The sequence below is a fragment of the Borostomias antarcticus genome (genome assembly GCF_949987555.1).
Source record: "Borostomias antarcticus genome assembly, chromosome: 10".
Lineage (NCBI taxonomy): Eukaryota > Metazoa > Chordata > Actinopteri > Stomiiformes > Stomiidae > Borostomias > Borostomias antarcticus.
The window spans coordinates 758,957-780,128 of record NC_140243.1 but is presented as its reverse complement, the minus strand read 5'-3'; positions in this window follow the sequence as shown (position 1 = coordinate 780,128).

The window sequence follows — 21,172 nt, the reverse complement described above, 5'->3', positions numbered from 1 at the left end:
AATTGGAATCTGTTAAACAATGTCATGAATGCTACAAGATGTGATCAGATTGGTAGCTTTATGCTATCTAAAAGATGAACTAATTTGTTTTTGTTTTTTGCAGGGCAATGGCGCATGCGTGAGTGAGTTTTCCAGCAAGCAAAGTTGTGTGGTAAACTTGATCAAAATAGGGAGAACTAAAATGTTACGAGATGGAGTAAGACAAGTCTGCCCCCTATAGGCATATTTATTTATACTTTCCATTGAAATGTTAGCTATAAGAATCAGAAATCATGTTAATATTAAAGGTTTAGAAATTGATGGCCTAGAGTCAAAATGTTCCTTCTACACAGATGATGCTTCCTTTATGTACAAGCTAATTTTTCTTCTCTAAATACTGAACTAACTTGTTTGATGGCATGTGCTCTTTCCATTTTACCTCCCTTTGTGAAAATAAATGCATTAATCACAGAAATATACTTACTACATAAGTGAAGCGATCTATCCGGTTCACAAATTGTTCATTCTCAGATGAGGAACATGTAACATGTAATACAGAATGAGATTACTGTTCACGTACGGGATCCACAGCAGGTATTGGATCTCTGCTTAATGACAATTGGACCTCAAGGGTCCTCATTATTTCAGAAAAGCAAAGGTATTCAACATAATTGTGTCATATGGATAGCTATAACTATCTTTTGAAAGGCTAACACTTACATAGGATATTGTTATTAAAGTAATATGAGACTAATTAAAAGTCGTTTAAGCGTTTTAAACAGTATCGCCCTGAGGGAATCTCCATTGTACAAATCTAAAGTACTGGAAAAGCCTTTCATGTGTTAAATATGCTTAATTAGTAACAATTAACACATTGCTCTTGGTTTCATCATTCACTCGGTTTGTCAGCACTTCAATTTCATCGTTGTGGTGTTATTTCAACAATAGCTTCATATCTATTTTCAGGAAATGTCTAGAGGTAAGAGGATTTCTTACTGTTCTGTTCCAAACAAGGACAGTGTAAACCCAGCAGGCCCCTCTGAACATTAAATAACAACAATAAAAACACACCAGACTTAATGATAACAAACCATTCTGTACATTAAAATATTTAATATGTTCATTTAATGCAGACTGCTGCCAAGTACATTATTAATTTAAGTACAACCCATGTAGGGTGGGTTTACAGACTCTTCTTTAGGCCTACTGTAAGTGGTCACATTTTAATCAGCAGCTTGTGCCTTTAATTTTCTCAAAATACACCAATTTATTATCTGACTTCACACAACAACCAAACTCTACAGGTATATCCATATACCATATGCATCTAACTTTTGCCCCAGCTCATGCTCTCACAATCAGTTCTCAGTGTTATACTGTCCATACCTAAGGAGAGAGATTGAAGGAGACAGAGTGTGTTAAGGTGAATGGAAAAATCCAACCAGAGGAGAGCGTTGCTCAAAAGGAAATGGTCGTCTTGTGTCGTAGGGGTAAGCAAGACATCAGTATCAAATCACTACTGTCCGTTAGCTTCTTTTTAAAAGCCTGGGGGTCCTTGGAGACTGACTGAATTCGGAGACATGAAAATGTGACGATTAATAACATCAAAGCGACCCATGAGGCCAGAGGAGACAATATAAAGTTAAAATTGACTTAAATTATGAAGTTGAAAGAAGTGTTTTCTTTACACACTATCAAGGCCTGTCATGGCCTTGGTCTAAATTCAGTTTAGTGTGAAGACCAGCACCTCTCTGTGTTGTTGAGGGAGCTGTCTCACACACTGCAACATTTACACAATGTTTACCCTTCGGCAAATTTATCTGATGACATGTCCTTTCCATATTTCATGTTCATCCCATATTTCATTCTCATTGATTATACTGTATTCTGAGCAGCGAGTATTCTGAGCAAGCCTAGGGCCTGTAGGTGTGTCAGTCCTTTTGCCCATAACTCGGTATCCTCACCTCCCTTGCTCATCAGAGTGCCCCTGTTCCTTCTGTTTGATTTAGCAGACCCATCCTTTAAGATGTAGTGCATTGATCTGTTGTCAGATCTTTCATGGAGTGCATTCAATTCTAGACTGATAGGCTCCCGTTATATTCTCAGCGTTGAGACAAGAAGACCCGCTGAGAGTGAATGAGGTTTATCAATGATAAATATCTGAGAATGCCATAGGCTAGCGCCTCTAGCCACAAGGAGCAGATTTATTCCCTCTCTCTCCGACATTGATTAACCTCTGCACCAGATCTCCAACCACAACCCACCGATGATGATCAAATAACATAAAACAACAACACCTGCTAATAGTTCACTGGTCAACTGTCCTGAACTCTTCTTGTGAATCGTACTGTAGGCTACATTATTGCTGCATACTTTACATGTATCCTACTACCAAAGGTATAATTAGTAGGAATTGTCAGTTGTGTTTTGTAAACACAACATTCAAACTTTGTCCCTCCTCGCTGCTCCTTCCCTGCTCCCCCCCCTGACCGCGGTTGCCAAGTCAGACAGATTTTCACATCTGCAGCATAACATCTGCAAGTCAAGCGAGTCTGGAGACGTTCCGCTTTCGTTCTGTCACAGAGGTGGGCGTTCCCATCGTTAATGATATGCAGATCACGTGACGGTGTTGCATGTAAATAGAGACGTACCAGAAACACGGAAGCAGATTACCGGTAGGTTGTAGCAGTGTGATTCCTAATGTACAGTCGGTCGTGACTCACGCAGTTACACCGAGGAAACAATTAGATGTTTGTCGAGTGTGCTCAAATTCGTTTCTTTCTGTAAAAAACAAGCACCGTATCTCTTGTCCTGCGTAAGGAATTTTAAACAGAGTCGCTGCACATCCTTAAATTCTCCAATCTTGTGGACAGAGAAGGCCTGCAATATAGCAGAATCAAACTTAATCATATCCATTTTCTCTCTTCTTGAGACTGTTAATGAAATTCCAGTCTCATCAATGTGTTATCCCTTTCTGTGTTTCTATGTGATTGAATCTTCCTATTGTGATTGATCTTCCTAGTTGATTGAATTCCTATTTGATTGATCTTCTCTGCTCATTGTTTTACAACCTCTGTGAAACTTGTTTCTAATCTGTTTCCATTGAAATCAGTCTGTTTAGAAACACCCTTTACTCTGTGACATCACCTCCCTTTACCCTTTGTCCCTGAGGTCATGTAACTTCCTCTACCATGCTATAAAATGTCCCGCGATCCTTCAGTCCAACCACTCTGATCGAAGGACACACTTCCTGTTTTCAGAGTCCGCTTTGCAAAACGTAACATCAGAATAAACCTATTGTCTGTGTTTGAAACCAGCTTGACCGACCACTCAGCGTGTTCTTGAAATCTAAACTAAACCAAGTAAGATTTTCATTCATAAGATGCACTGAGCTTTTGTTCTTCTTCCTCAATGAATTAGGCTAATGGCGGCGGGTCACGCTGAACTTTTGTTTCACTACGGACAATAGATAAGGGACACAGCAATTCCCATAGGGTGGGTGCAAAGCAGAACGAACCAGTATTGGTCTAGAAGTACAGAAGTACACAGATTTTGAACCAATCAGTGAACTAGCGTTGGGAGCCCTCGCTAGTTCATGAACAAAATCCTGTAGGAATGTCCACAGACGTTCCGGCAGGCAGCTCGCTAGCGTGATGACGTCGGCGTCTGTGTAAGAGACTAGAATGATCTTCGCCAGGAAAAGCCATTCAAAGTCATTCCAAGTAGACTACAATAAAGTTCATTCAATACCGGCAGCATTTTGACTTGTTTGACTTGACAAACACTATCGAGGGTACCTACAAATACAAGCAAGTTGGATAGCTAGCAAGCTGACGAGAACTAACACTTTTAGTGGTAAACACCACAGGAATAGAGTTCTTCCCCTCCCATCCTTCCCAGGCCCCCACTTCCCACAGGTGTTCATGGTTGGCGATTAAGCAATCAACTGCCACTGCACCAATTAAGCACTAAGCCACCACTGCACCTGAAACCGGAACACACACACACACACACACACACAGAGAGAACAACAAGACACGACAGAGAACAACGAGAAAAGACAGGACGTAACACAAGACAAAGAGAAAGATCCAAGGGATGTTTCATGTAAGGGATGTAACATGTAAAATATTATTCAAGCTATTGCTTTCCAAAGCATCTTTAGAGGTCTATTAAATCTTGACTAGATAGATAGATAGATAGATAGATAGATAGATAGATAGATAGATGATAGATAGATTTGTTGATTGATTGATTGATTGATTGATTGATTGATTGATTGATTGATTGATTATGAACCAGCCTAGCCTAGCCCGGCTCCGTCCCCCACTATGGATTTTCCACACAAAATATTGCGGCCAATCGTTTTCTTGACTCCCACCATCACGTGACTACCAGCGCAGGCCTATTGTATTTCAACTTTCGACATGAGGTTTTGGCACACCTCTCGAAATACAATACACAGCGTATTGCTATTGCTTTTTCGACATGAGGTTTTGCACACCTCGCGAAATACAATACAGTTGTATTGTTTTTATTTTGGCACAAATATTCCTGACCAATATTGAAATACAAAGCATTTTTGTATTGTATTTATTATGACATGTGTATTGTATTTCAATATTGTGTATTGTATTTCAATGTGCGTATTGTATTTCATTTTGGCACATATACATGGGGGTGATTCGTGCCAAAATGAAATACAATACACACCTTGAAATACAATACACACTTTGAAATACAATACACACCTCGAAATACAATACGGTTGTATTGTTTTTATTTTGGCACAAATATTCCTGACCGACATTGAAATACAAAGCATTTTTGTATTGTATTCATGTTATATGTGTATTGTATTTCAATATCGTGTATTGTATTTCAATGTGTGTATTGTATTTCATTTTGGCACGAATCACCCTCCATAACTGGGGTGATGACTGAGGTCTTTGCTTTGCTTTCCTCTGCCATCGCCACCTGCCAGTCACCTGACTTCAAGTCCAAAGTGCTGAGGTGGGCTGCCGCATGAATGGATTGTAACACATCGTGGATAAGGGCCATTGGGTACACATCAGATTGAGTTTTTGCATTTTACCTTCTATAGTCAACGCAGAACCTCTTCGAACCATCAGGCTTTGACACCTGTACCACTGGAGCACCCCAGGCAGATTGTGATGGCCCTATGATGTCATCCTTCAGCATCTGCTCAACATAATCTGCAATAATCTGTTTCCTATTGGGGGATACTCTATAGGCCTTGCAGCGCACTGGAATGTTATCCGTGGTGAAGATCTTGTGTTCCTCAACCTCGGTCTTCCCCAGTATCCCTGAGCATACTGTAGGCCACGCCTACAGCACCACTTGAATTTCTGGAGGATGACTGATAAACATCTGGATCTTCAATCTTCTCTCTACCATTAGGTGGAGGAACCACCATGTAAATATTGATTGAGGTGTTTGCACTGTCGTCCGGCTAATGCTGTGTTCACACCAGGCGCGGTGAGAAGATTTGCGCCGCCTAGTTCACCCCAATCTCGCTGGGGGATCCAATGGGTTACCGCGCGAATCCGCAGCCTAAAGTTACAAAAAATTGAACTTTTGCGAATGTCGCCGCCAGGTTCGCCTGATTCGCGCCGGCCGTGCCGCGTGCTGCCCTCCGCCCAGTTTGCATTGTATTGACTTTCTATGTAAACTCGCCGCGCGGCCGGAAGAATTTGCGCCCGGTGTGAACACAGCATAAGAGAGAGAGAGATAGGGTTGGTATGAGTGCCCTCTAGGGTTTTTCACCCCATAAGTATAGTCTCCAAGATGTATTATGGTAGAGGTCTTTGTGAGAAAGTCAATTCCAAGGATGATAGGAAAAAACTGTTTTTCATCTGCCAGGATAAATGTTTAGAGCGACCACATGGTGTCATGCCAGTTGTACATAAGCTGTATCTTCCCAACTGCGCCATGAGTTTTCCCATCTGCCAGAATGAAACGTTGATGAGGAGGGAGAGAGACGCAGGCTTCTCATGCTGAACGAAGAGCCACATCTCCATGTTTTTGTTTTGTTTTCTTGGGTCTTTGTTGAGCCTTTTTCATGAGTGTTTTGTTGGTTTACATTTAGCCAGTAGTCTTTTGATAATGAACAATCCTTTTCCACCATTGTCCTCAACTGTTCCACTGTGTTGACAGTGCCTCTCAGGCAACCTTCTACTCACGGGTTGCAACTGTTGAGGATCTTCCTCACTAGCTCCACCTCAGACATATCAGGGTTCCACATCAAGTAGAGTGCACGATAATCATACGTGAAATCTCACAAACACTGGTTATGGGTTTGAACCACATCCCTCAGAGCTTCTCCTCCACCTCTGCAATGTAAGCAGAGGGAAGAAACACATCAAAAAATGCTTCCTTAAACTCCATCCAGTTGAGGATTTTCCTTCTCTCCACCATCCACCAGCTCTGTGCTGGTCAAACGTTTTGAAGGAGTCCTTGACTAATAGTTCCACTGCTTCCATTTCTCTACTCACAAAACCCCTCAGGGATTCTTCCCTATTGATGGCACTATCAATTGACATGTTGAAATTCTCATCAAGGACATTCACTTTGTCTGTAAGCCCACTGACAGTTGCATTAATAGATGTCAGTAGGTTGATGCTAGTGATGTTGTCATCATCATCCTTATCCTCACCTGACTCCTCATCTCTCTCTTCCTCTGAGTGAGATAATCATTCAGGTCATTTCCCTCACCAGGTTTCATCTTTTTACGAAAGGATCCCTCATCTTATCAATAGCGGGAGTGGATGTGTCATCTATGTTAATTCACAGATCAGCATGTTCGTCAGGATTATCATTTGACCCTTTTTAAGTATAGTGGGAAAAACAATAACCTCAATATCAGGTAATATTGTACTGTTCACAGTGAATATAGCATATACAGTTGTGGGTAGTTAGAAAGTATCCATCCCGCAGCATTTCACCATTGCGGTATTTGACAGGGAAAACCCGTTGGAAATCTTGTGGGATTTCAGACGGGTGTTATTTCATTTTAGTGATGCACCACCGCTAGGTGGCGTCTTTGAGCAGATTTAGCAGGCTGGGCTCACAGTGTATTTCTCCTATAGTCCACAAATGAAGACAAGCCTGATCATTGCCTCAATAAATTTCACATTCTCTCTTTCACAGTATGGCTTCATCACGATACGATGAAAAAAAAAGCTTGATCGGAGGTATCCATGCAAAATTAACTTAGTCGCCATGAATAAAGATCACTCATTATTGCCAATTAAATCTGGACATTAACTAGAGAGCTTGCATGGCAGCAGGTTTGACAGTCTTGTACTAGAATGGATTCCCTGCCTCCCGTTCTCCCCTCCACTTCGGTGGAGCAGGGCTGGACTGGGACAAACATTAAAGGAGTAGTTGTAAGTAACCTTAAAACAGGGCTAAACATGCAGATAAATGCATGCATAAAGCTTGACAATCATTAACTTACAATTTCTAAATGATCTGATGAACTAGTAACATCCTAAATAACTGGCTTGTTATTGATATAATACTTAATTTACAAATTGTGAATCCATTTAAGTATGAAAATACAACCATTAAACACACTATAGATTGGCTTATTAATGAATAATAAAACAGTATGTGTTTATGAATTGCTTATGAATGTTTATTAATGTAGGAACAATGTTTTATAAATGATGAATTCATTAATGTGTTATGAACACAGTTAATGTAATTCATTACTGCTAGTTTGATCTCTACTAACTGCCTATGTCCATCTAAAGGAGTCAATATTCATTTTTCTTATTCCTTTTCATGTCATGCCTATGCGGTCTCATACTAGTGATATTTATATATTCTGACACCAAAGCTTATTTGCATAATTATCTGTTGGTAAGTAATTAATAGATGTTACATTGCATTATATTGAGGGGCGTTTTATAAGCATCTAAAAATGATCTGTCTACATTCAAGGTCAGTTTAGAAATTAGTGTAATATGTTACTGCCTGGGACATGACAGATACAGGGTCGTCTGGTAATTGCTTCTTTAGAAAAAGGAGAGAGGCGCTGCAAATGTTTCCGCCTGATGAAGGCCACCCTGGCGATACGTTGGGCCATATTTAATAAATTCACCATTGGAGCTACTTTATAGTGTGCAAACATTCCTTCTGTGCTACTTTTTTGTCGCAAAGCACCTGTTGTACTTTCGCTTTGATGTACGTGCATTCCTCTATTGCAGCGCTTTGAAACTCCTCATCCGCAAGGATTAACCTTATGACTTGCTGGAAGGAGCAAATTACAGTAACTGAGTCGATCTATATCATGTCTGTGGATAGGAGATCCACTGGATCCTGTATGTATTCTGTATACAGCCATGTTAGGGTTAGGTTACATGCAAGTGTTATCATGTTATGCATCAAGCAGGCTTCCACTGCAGATCACACCGTGGCTGGACAGAGAGAAGTGTAGTCATGAAAAGTCATACCAAAGACTATAATAATGGGACCCACTGCCTCCCTGCTTGGCACTCAGCATCAAGGGTTGGAATTGGGGGGCTACATCACCAAATGATTCCCGAGCTGTCCTGACCTTTTTACATATGTTCACCGCTCCCCCAGGGGATGATGGGTCAAATGCGGAGAACAAATTTCACGCACTCAGGTGTGTGACAATCAGTGGGACTTTAATTTGAACTCAGCCACAGAACATAAGGTGGCCTTTCTAGAATGCAATAGGTTTCAGCACATTCCTACTTTTCACATTGAGATGTGTATAATGCCTGTGTGTGTGCGCATCATATACATAAGTGTGTGTGTGTGTGTGTTGTGAATTATGTAGTCCTATTGCCTGGGATGATAATATGTTGGTGTGTGTGTGTTGCGTAGAATACCAAACAAAGTCACATAATATATAATATTGGCTTTAGCGGCTTATAATGTGAACGAGGCTCACGCTGAGGAAGAGCTGAACATATGTAAAAAGGTCAGGACAGGGAAAGGAGAATGTCTGAATAATGATTATTTTTTAGAAGATCTACTTTGCAATCCTAGTTATCATATTTACAGAGACGTATTTGTTGGCCAATGGAACATCACCTATTTGTCATTTGAAGGTTTTTCTTTAAAAAGGTTATTAAAAGCAAAACATTTCCAATAGAGAATACTGTTAGCTGTGAAATGTTTATGCTGTCTTACAACCTTGCAATGATGTAACCTACTGTTATCAGTTGTTTAAATAAAGATAATGAGGTTACAATGGTGTGAAATATTACAGAGTAAGCAAGAGATGTAAAGAGATGATTTGAAATGCCACTGACGCCTATTCACAGAGATACATTTATATGATGCTTAATACAAGCAATGAGAATACACATTTGGTAACAGTTTTGTCCAATCTTGGACTTGGACAGACATAATGGTTGGAAAGTAATTTTACAAACGAAAAGATTATGAGCAGGCATTTCATTTCATCCCTGTGTTGTGTGTAGGGCAGTAAAGCACACAATGGAGGCTGCAGTGTGACTAACACAGAACACTTAGGGCACTTACAGCAAAGTTAATGGAAAGTAAACAAGTCTGTCTAACCTGTCACACACAAAAGTCTTCCCTCTCTTTTAAATAGGTGACAAATTGCTTTGCCATGGCATGACAACTCTCACACAAACCCTATAACATAAGTATTCTTGTTATCCCTGTGCTAGTACTGTATGGCGTTTCTGAAGGTTTTCTTCAAATGGATGTGGCAGTGTTGTAATTTGTTGATACTGTATGACTGTCACTGACCGGGTTTCCCAATAAAGAACCTTCTTAAGGAACCCTTCTTAAGCAACCCTTTTGTATGGGAGTTAATACGTACTTTGGAGTTAAAGGAGTAGTAAAGGGAATCATGTTTAGCCCTGTTTCGATAACTGACTGACTGGCTTAGAAGACATGCAACCGCTTGACTATAAATTGCGCATGGATGGCTGCCTATGTAGAAATTTGGAAACAGCAAGCAAGCATAACCTGCAACTAGTCATGAACGGAATGTAGGATACTGCATTTACTGTGCAACATCAACTGTCAAAACGAATTGCCAACAAACTGATTATGCTAAACCTCCCTCCGCTAGGCTACTGTAGGCTATTAAGAAGTTAGGTAGGCTGTTTTCCTAGGACATCACCAACTATTTTATAAGTGTATACAGACCTTGGGGCGCGACTGTACCATCGTTGTTGTTACCTTGTAATCATAATTGGCTACTACAAATAAAACAAAGTCTTTACTTCTTGAAGACATATAATCCTTCCCATGTCTTTCCGACAGAAGGGATGCGGAATCGAACCCACGCCCCTGGAATTACAAGTCTGCAACACTATCAATTGAGCCGCTGGGCAGTTGTGGTAGTGTGTGCTTTGAATCGAATAAGTCTATCATGGGTTGGTAAATATGGGTTGAATTGAATTAGTTTGTGCTGGTGTAGCGCTATTTATTGATTGTATATCGTAATGTCGTTACTCTGACTGCATCGTTGAAAATAGGGGTTGAAAATTTGGGATTTTTGAGTTTCCGGGTTTGAATCTAAATAGCCTAATGAATGAAGTCCGAACAGTTGGTAAAATGATAGCCCTTTAAATAACCAATTTTATACTGACTACTGTCTCTGCTGTAGCTAATCCAAAAGAGCAGTTCGCAATTCAGTTCGGTCAAACTGAGAAACGTAGCCTACATTAGTCGAAGCAACGACAACCGTTTGTCAGACAAGCCTAGTACTGTAGGGTTAGGGCCTAACCCTAACCCTAAGCCTAGTACTGTAGCCTCACTGTAGCAGTGCTTTACTGCCCCTCGTGGTTGCGGGTTGTAATATGTTTTTACCGCCGCTGCCGCCAACACTGTAGCCTATGCCTGCAGACGCGGGAGTATACTTCTCATGACTATGATATTTAAGTGAATCATATAATAAATAAGCACTTAGCAGAACAGGCTCATTGAGAATACCGCAAAGTAGAGACAGAGAGCCCAGAGTAACGCTGTTACTGTACATACATTGGCTTGTGCTACGTGTTTGCAGGGAGGTGGGGGGGTTCTTAAACCTGGTCAAAGCCCCCGGGTCTACGCAGGGAGGTGGGGGGGTTCTTAAACCTGGTCAAAGCCCCCGGGTCTACGTCCTCTTAATCCCGCCCTGGATAGTGAAAGCATGTGGGATTTAATGTTTTTTCCCGCTTTAAAATAAAGTGAAATGTGTGTTGAAAATCTCCTTGGCTCTGGACAAAAAGTCATTATGAAAACTTCAATAACTCAGCGATATATTGGGGTCAGAAGTAAGGGCTGGATCAATAGAGGGAATCAATTCATGTCACTGTCTCCATTAGCCAACAGTAAATGTAAGAGTTCCTTCAAACTTGTGAAAGCCCAGAGGGCAGCTGGTGAATGACTCATCTGCACTTTCTTTCTTTTTTCTGTGTAGAGGTCAAAGGGTCCTCACATTCATGGTGAGTGCCGTACCTGCCTGTGAGTGGAGAGGGTTGCTGGCTGCCTGTGAGTGGAGAGGGTTGCTGGCTGCCTGTGAGTGGAGAGGGTTGCTGTACCTGCCTGTGAGTGGAGAGGGTTGCTGGCTGCCTGTGAGTGGAGAGGGTTGCTGGCTGGATAATTCACCTTGCAGGGAGCTGCTGAGTCTGTTGGGTTGGATACAGTTTCAATGCCGCAAAGACACTCACACTTTTAGTTTCAAAAGATTCTCTGAGGTCACTCCATGTAGCTTAAGTAAACTAATTTGTTATTTATATTTATTTATTTAAATGTGTGTTATTTATATTATGTTTACTTTGCATGATGTTTGTGACCCAGTGGACCCTAAGTCCTAAACCCTGTCTTAATGTAAGGACTATCCTTCAGGCCGTGGAGGTCCGTAGGGAGGAGGGGGTGACCATGAAACAGCTGGTTCAAGAAGAGAGTCCCACAAGAGCACAATCATGTTTTTGCTGTTCCCCTTTAAATGTGAGGCAGGTATCTGGGTAGAGCAGCATCATTGGCAAACCAAAAGCTGACCAGATTGAAGACAGGCATGACACTGGAGCACAGGGATAAAACAGAGGGTAGAATCGCATGCATCGACACACATCAGGTGACAAATGTAAACATATATTGTAATGACTATCTAACTCCGAAACAAGCATGGTGTCATTTCTCCCAGTTAAAAAGATTAAAGGAGTGCTTTTGATTAATTGGTCTTTCTGATGCTACTTTTAATGAACAGCGAGGTCGGACCATCGGGGCAAATTAGCTTGATCCTCTTTTTGCAGAACAAAATTAATGAAACCTCAATGGATTAGCTGAAGTGTGCCATGGATTCATATCCATGTGTGGATAGTATAAGGCCCTGTTAGCAACTAGTTCAATATTTGACTAAACTGAGATGAAAAGCTTGAACAGATACCCTGGGAATTAAATAACCTTCTAATTTATTGTTACTATGCATGCTAATAAGACATTGGAAATGGGCTATTGTATTAGCGAATCAACTTTTATTGATTTATTTGTATTTCACTTTTCAAAATTAGGCAACTATGATGATATGTTCCGTTCGGTGCATCATGAATTAGTACCATGTGACAGACCCTGGTTTTGCACTGTGGGGATCTTTGCTGTATTAAAGGTATAACATAGCACTTTTTTGAGTTTGTATGTGCTATTTGCACAAGAGGACATTGAAGAAACACAATAAAAACATTAGATATATCCGTTTTGTAGTTTTGGAGAAACTGGAAGCTTAACATTTTCAGTCCAATTTCACTCAGGTTATAAATGCACCCCCGTTCGTGACGTTTTTCCCTTTCTTGACTTCACACTAAAGTGTGAAAAACACGCCCCCACTCCCCTACACCTGCCCCCAACAGAAATCTGTCTGGTTCTCACACCTGCTGTCTTTGCTCCGTGGTAAGCCCGGCCACCAGGCGCTCGCAGGCGGGCCCTCCGTCTGGGCCTGGCTCCACACGAGGGCCCCGGGCTTCCTCCGGGCCGGGTCCCTCTTCCTCTTTGTTGTTCTGTCATCCGGGGTTTTACCTGTAACCCCAGGTAGGGGGGCTAGGGGGTACTACCACTTGCCCACGGTGGACCCCCAGACTAGTGGAGGGAAGGAGGCGTCTTACTTCTCCATTCTAGTTTTACACTGAAAACTAGCCACTGCCCAAACACCATCGTAATAGTAAATTCATCGTCTGTCTGATCTGTTCTCACTGCCTTAAAAACCACTACAGTATTGTACTCATATCCAACAGTGAGAAAAATGGTCTAAATGTTCATGCCAGCCCTTTCACACATACAGTATTGTGTAGTGTGACTAGAATAACAGACTATTGGAACCTTCAGACATTTCCTCAGCGAGACATTACTACTCCACAGATAGGAAACAGCATATTTTCACACCAAGAGGCTTCCAATAACACTTTTACTGCCACTTTCCCCAATCTGTGAGTTGCTTCCCAGAACCAGTTGGGTCGATAGCAGGCCCCCCACCTTCCACAGGAGAGAGGGGGGGGGAGTGTATGTGTGTGTGCATGTCTGTGTGTGTTAGAGAGGGAAATCGTGCAATGTGGTTGCAGGAAAAGTACTGGGGCAATGTCATGTTTTTTGCCTGCAAGCCTTCAGGGCAAATTAATAAGACCTGCTTTGTCTCTGTGATGGGAGAGATCGACCATTAACTTATGAATTTAACAGACATTCAGGCTGCGCATAGCTGCTATCCAGAACTCCCTAGCTGAGTACTGCCAAAGCGGCTGCCAAGTTCGGCATGTTACATGGCCCTTAGCAACACTACCGCATTGTGGATCATTCTTATGTGGTTTTCCAGTCTGGCAGAGCTTAGAGAGATATAAATATATGACCATTACCCTATATACCATGTCTCTCTCTCTCTAATTCACTCTCACTCTCTCTGCTCTCGCACAACACAAAGAAACACAGTTTGCCACCATGCTGCTCAGACAAATCACCGGTGGACGCTGGGAGCTGGGTGCCCATCTGGCCAGTCCCATTCCACCGGGCCCCAGCGTGGAGGAGCTAATCTTCAGCCTCCCTGAGTGTCAGCGTGGCTCTGAAAGGTCCCTGGTCGGAGTCAAGGACATTGGCGAAAACCTCCACTATTCAGGCAACAAGGTCGCTGCACACCAGACCTCACCCACTCCAGCCACGGAGGACTCCCTGTGGAGCGGCTTGATTGTACTGAATCCAGAGGGAGAATCCCTGTTTGCGCTCACAGCAGCCGATGTGCTCCACTGTGATCAGTCAGAAGCCAGCATCCTACAACAGCCAGGCCCGACAGGCAAAGAGGCCCAGAAATCTATTGAGATGAACATTGTATCAAGATGGAGAACAGTGATTATAGAGGTATAGAATGAGATTGAAGGCCCGATGTGACCTGGTGAGAACATGGGAAAGTTTAGATCCCTTTGGGCTGGAGGGTCAAGGTCAAGGTCAAGGTCAACTTTATTTATAAAGCACGTTTAAAATCAACCGAAGTTGCACCAAAGTGCTGTACAATATATAAAATAAACTAAAACAAAAACAGAATAAAGTGCACATAATCACAGAACAATAAAAGGACAGGACACAAAACAGGACAGGGGATGTAGGCTATCAGGCCTCAAAAGCCAGGGAAAACAAGTGCGTTTTAAGCTGAGACTTAAAGAGCCCTAGGTTCTGTGCGTGTCTAATGTGTGGAGGGAGGCTGTTCCAGAGCTTTGGGCCAGCCACCGCAAAAGCTCGGTCACCCTTGGTCTTAAGTCTCGATCTAGGGACTGTTAAAAGAGTCTCGGAGGAGGACCTCAGGGTTCTAGATGTCGCACGAACTTGAATCAGTTCAGCCAGATAGTGGGGGGCCAAACCATGTAGAGCCTTAAAAATAAACATTAAGATTTTAAAATCAATCCTGAAGCGAACAGGAAGCCAGTGGAGGGAGGCCAGCACCGGTGATGTGGTCCCGCTTCTTGGTTCCAGTCAGGAGGCGCGCAGCAGCATTCTGGACCAATTGCAGGGGCCTCAGTGACCGCTGGTCAAGGCCCACATACAAGGCATTACAGTAGTCCAATCTTGAAGAAATAAAAGCATGGATGACTGTCTCCAGGTCCTTAGGAGAGAGGTACGGTTTCAGTTTGGATAAGAGCCTCAGCTGGAAAAAAGCCTTTAACCACAGAGCCAATTTGTCGCTTAAATTAAAACCAGTATCAAAAGTGACACCAAGACTTTTAATAAAAGAGCGATTCTTGGCAGCGAGGGGCCCTAGGTTGCTAACATGGCTGTCTTTATGACCAAACAAAATAACCTCGGTCTTCCCATCATTCAGACTAAGGAAGTTTAAGTCTAAGGAAGAGGGTGTAGATGTACAGTACTTGTGGTTCTACAATGAATACACATTAAGGAAAGAAGTCAGACAACTCAGTGACAACACAGTGGCAAGGTCGACAGTGACTTTAGGCTTGGGGAGGAGAGTGTGGATGAAAGACCATGAAATTAATAGAAAAAAAGAAACTCAATTTCAAACACTTGACCAAAGTCGCAGACTTCAACTAAGCAAGCTTGAAAGACAAAAGAACAGAAAAAGGTCCACAGCTAGTTGCCACTTAAATCAATGGAAGGTCAAACATGCTTGGTATTGAATCTGAATTGTAGCTTCACAGCCTTTGTGATGGAACTGCTCCCTTACTGCTATGGTCATTCACCAGGTGCTGCCCATTTCTAAATAACTAGACCTATGTTGCACTGTCGATCTAACTCGGCCTACTCTAGTGTGAAATTACATACACAACCATGAAATGGTTCCCACAATAACAGATGGTCTTAACACCAGAGAGAAATACGATTTGCCACCTTGAAGGAGAAATAAGTTGGCAATAAAAGAAAGTATTGTACAAAAATGACACCTGGGGGTTTTGGCGGAGCCTAAAGTCTCACAATCTCAATTAGTGGAAACTCATTTTTATCATCGGCTGATCAAGAAGGAAGCTTTATTTTTGCTTCCTCTAATGGATACTAACGGTTTATAATGTACCAAATAACGTGTGTATCAACAAGGTGTCAGCTGAAGCTTTGTCTTGAATTGCATTCGTAAAAAAAAGAGAGGAAGAGGAAGTTGAGTCTTGAGAGCTCTGGTAAGGGACATTTGCTTCAAATCACGTGTCATAGCTACAGAGCATGGTGGTGATTTACGGAGCAGATTCCTACAGCACAGTATTCTCATTAACTAGAGAACGATCGGACCAACCCCTTCTCTTATATCTTGGTGAACTACTCTACGGTGATTGATAGTGGTGTAGATGTGTTAAAAGCACAGTCTGGCTCGGAAATTGATATGCAGATGACTCCAATCTTCATGTGATCTTGAATAAAATAACATCACATTGGAACTGATTTCGCTGTACTGTAGGTGTCAATTTGTCCTTATCATTTATTGTCTTTTCACACTGAGTTGTTATTCTATCTTTGCGACCACTAATGGACTTACAAAGTGGTACCTATCTCTCCTCCCTCTCAAACCCTTCTCTGCATTCCATTTTCCTGCATGCACATGAACATAACATATACCTCTGAACACCACAGGACAGGGAAGCAGTGAGCAGGCAGGAAGTGTGCGGACAGGCCAGGCCTAATGATCATTAGTGAAGGAGAAAGGTAACAAGAGGGAGCCTCTACAAAAGGCCTATTTATAGAAGACTGGTCCAGAGGTCCTCTTTCTCTTCAGGCCTCCAGGGAGAAAAACAAAGTCATAGATCAGCCTTGGGGAAGTAATTAGGACAGATATTTAAATTAAATAACACAGGCTTGCTGAAGTATTGAAGCCACCTAAGGTTTATTAATTAAGTGATAATCTGGTGAATAGGTTGCTGCACGTCACTCTTATTCTCCAGCTCAATTATTCAAGAAGACAGAGGCATACAGCAAGATAACATTCTCCCCTGCATGTGATCAGGAGTCTCGTTATGAGATGATTAAACATGTACTGCACAACCCCTCCATACCAGCATGTCAGCAGTATCCTTTTACGGTACCCATGTTTCTTCCCCACAAAGTGACAATGAAGTAAAGTTTGTAAGGAGTTTTCTTTTTACCCTTGCAAGGGCACACACACACACACACACACACACACACTGTGCAGGCTTGACAATACATACATTATTTACTTACTCGCTTACTGAGCTTACTGGTGCTGGCCTGATATGGCAGTGTTTTTGTACTTTGCATCCAAGGTTTGTGTGTGTGTGTGTGTGTGTGTGTGTGTGTGTGTGTGTGTGTGTTTGAAAGTGTTTTTCTTGAAAGTGTCTTTCTTTTGTGCTTCTGTAGTTCAGAGGCAGATGGAATGACTTGAGACCATAGAGGTTATGTGAAATTCTGTCCAAACCCATTCAGGGGCCTGGGCCCACATAAAAAACATGACACAAAGGCATTGTGCTGTACAAATGCCCCTAATATGGTAACACAGAAACACTGATGCTATCATCAAAAGATACTGGCAATAGGCAAACGCAATAGGCACAATGGTCACATTTTGGCAATTTGCTCTCGCAATTTTGGCTATTCAGAGCTCAGTGGAGGGGAGGGGAGGAATAATCAAATGAATCGGCGCAGCTGTGCCTTTCCCAAGCCAATTGGGTGTGCCACAGTATAAAATGACCCTTCGCCCCCCACGCATGATGCATGTCGTCAGCATGTAGAGTTGTTGAGTGTGTAAACGGAGTGGGCTTTTCTAGTTTAGATGTATCTATAGAGCCGGTATATAGGCTGGCTCTTTCTAGAGACTATCACACTCCTGGCTGTTGACAGAAACCGATTACGAATTACGAATGGCAATGCATGGCGTAATGAGCCACATTTTTAATGAATAACCATTTTCTCATAACTAAACCCAAGTTGAAGTTGCACGTTCCCACGCGTAATGGTGACATAACCACAAGGTTTACATAATCACAAGGTTTTCCACTCCACAATGTTCAGGGGGCTTGAGACGCAAGAGGTTAGGCTAGGATTACCCTGGATCACCAGTGCATAAATTGTTAAGATTAGATAATTATTCTCCTCCTTGTCTTCTAGAGTGAAGCTCTGGATGGGTGGCTTAGCCTAATAGGAGGCGCTAGTTGTGTCCTGTCCTTTTATTGTTCTGTGATTATGTGCACTTTATTCTGTTTTTTGTTTTAGTTTATTTTATATATTGTACAGCACTTTGGTGCAACTTCGGTTGATTTTAAATGTGCTTTATAAATAAAGTTGACCTTGACCTTAGTTACAGTATGCATTACAGATGTGGCTTATTGCCATACAGTACATAATTATTTTTTTTACATAATTAAGTAACATTTGAAATGTTTGAGTTGAGTTTTGATGACAGCTCTTTTGTATGTAAAGCTTTATTTTATATTTTGGGAAAACATAACAGTGGTCACAGTGCCCAATGCAAACAGGAATGTTATACTTACAGTGAGTTGTGCGTGAGTTGTGCGATAGATTGGGTTGTGAGGATGTACCTAGTAATATGATGAAAGTTGACCTCAACATGGTGAAAGAAGCTGCATCTTTCAACAACAGCGAGAGTTGGATATGTGGATTACGAAGTAAGACTAAACTTTGTACATTCTGTGAAGTTAAAACTGAATTTGGAACAGAGAATTATGTAAAATAGTATTTGCCAAAGAAAAAGAGGTCCGTGTGTGCACAACTCAGATCAGATATTCTCCCTGCTGGGTGGGAACTAGTGAGGAGGACAGACTTTGTTACGTATGTGACCTTAATGAAATTGAAAATGAAATGCATTTTCTTTTTTACTGTCCGTTCTATCATGATTTAATATTCCAGTTGTTTAACAAAGTTGAGTTACAGGAAATGCACCTTATGCAGGATAGAGACATGTTAGCCTGGTTGTTTAAACATAAAACACAAGCAGTTGATGAGTTCATTGAAAAAGCCTGGGGTAAAATAAAGTTGGTAATAAGATCAGTTGGTAATAAGACCGTTTGATAAGACCACTGGCAAAGCCTACACTGAGGCGATAAGACAAGGACACATTTTCACTCACCCATTGTCAAAGTTGGAAGGTCAATCAGCAAGTTTCTTAATTCAGCTAATGTTATCTGGTCATTCCGTTTTGGTAGGTATGGATTTGAAAGTGCGGATTGCAGTAATATTATGGGGGGAAAACATGGCTTGAGCCATAACGTAACGTTATTGGCCGGGTTTCCCGAAACCTTCTTAGCACTAAGAAGCTCTTTGAGTCTTCTTAAGGCTCCCGAAACAAGCAAACGCTTATTTCAGAGATACGAACGACCTTCGGTCCCGTTGGGTTCGGATAAGTGGGGTCCTACTGTGCCAGAAAGGCTCAGACCAAGTGTACTTTGTGACACAATACGGCAGCGAAGGAAATGTAATGAAATGGCCTGGAGGTGATGATGATGATGATGATGATGATGGCCTGGAGGTAGGAGGGAGCTGGTCCTTCCTTTGCCCTAGAGTTTTTATGGTACTTCGCTCTCTATCACACACAGACATACATACACACAAATACACACTTTTAAATATTCCCTCATGCTTTAATAGCAATCATTTCAATTTTAACTTCAGTCAGCATTTTCCACCGGATGGAATAATCGCAGACAGCAGCTCTGGCTAAACGGTCTTATTTGAATATCGCCTACTCAGTAATTGCTGTCTATTTATTGTCGAGATTTTATGCTGCAAGATGGGCTTGGTCCTGACGACTGTACAACGCTTAACATTATCCTGAAGGCACAGGGTCAATCAATACACGCCGGGCCTGTCCTTTGAGAAAATGCAGATATGTTCAAAATCAATAGCTCCGTGTCATCGCCTTTCATTTCAATCCCGAGGCTGAGATATGACGCCACGGCAGGCCTCCAGTCTGGGATGCATCCCAATAGGCTGAGAGGGGTACGTCTGAGAGGGGTACTCCCGTGGTATGTGGCATGAATGACCCGGGCAGGTCAGAACAAATATCGGACCACTGAGGCCGCCCTACTGTATCACAAGGAGAGGAAAGGTGACCCTCTTCTGTATCAACAGTATCAGGCAAAATAGTTCCACTATGAAGACTTGCACTTGCACTCATTTTGTTTGAATTTCTCAATGTGTTTTGGTTTGAGATGATCAATCACTGAAAGGGGTCAAGACCTATTCTAGCCCATTATACTCTACACTATACCCTCACCTGCAAAAGGCCTTGGTGGACAATATTGAAATACTTCTGCAATGATTCAAGCAGAAATCTCTGATTGTGTGTGTGTGCACGCCCGCGTGTGCACTGAGTGTGAATCTTTTATTTATTTATTTTTTTGTTATGCTACTGAGGTATGATTTATTGCAGTGAAATTATAAATATTCTGAAGGTCAACGATTCATTCATCATGCATCAAAAACTCCTCAAGTGACAAGGCATATCAGAGACACTGTTTTCCACATCCAAAATTAAGCTTCAAAACTGGACCTATAACATGATTTTGAACGAATGCAAAATAGACCTTTCCAACCTGTCAATCACACAGAGAATAATAACCAATAAGGTTGCCTGAATTCTTAAGACCATGCTTCTGATGTCCCACAAACAAAGCCTGTCCCGCGTTGTGTTCATAGATATTAGTTAGAAGTAAATGGTTCTTAAAACATTTAGAAAACTGGCCTGCAGGATTCTGTATTGAATGCATGGGTTAATCTGCATACAAGCCTTGAGGAAAATTGCAGGAATAGTCCATTACAAGCAGTGCCAATGGTACAGTTATAAATATACACCCTAATTATCTTGATTGCTTTTGTTGTAGATGATGTCATGCTGGATGGGTAGCTGCTGATATACAGCACATTTCGACTCAAATCACACCAGTTTCTGCATTTCTGCTGTCCTTAACAGAGTCTGTGCCAACAACTTCCAGGACGTCCGTTTAAACTACTCAGCTACTCAACTACTTCAACTGTGTAATAAATCCCTTACAGCCAATCATAGACCAATTACAGACTGTAAACCAAGATGTTTATGATGGTATTAATGCAAAACTGCACATACTGTACTGCTAACAGGTTCCCATGTTGGCTAATAATCCATAAAGTTATTGTGCGTGTGAGGAGACTGACAGGGTTACGTCTGAGATCCTGGGCGGGAGTTGGAGCTGATCACTGTTTCTTAGTTGGCCCCTAACGTGCATGAGAAAAACACGCCTGCTTGTACAGA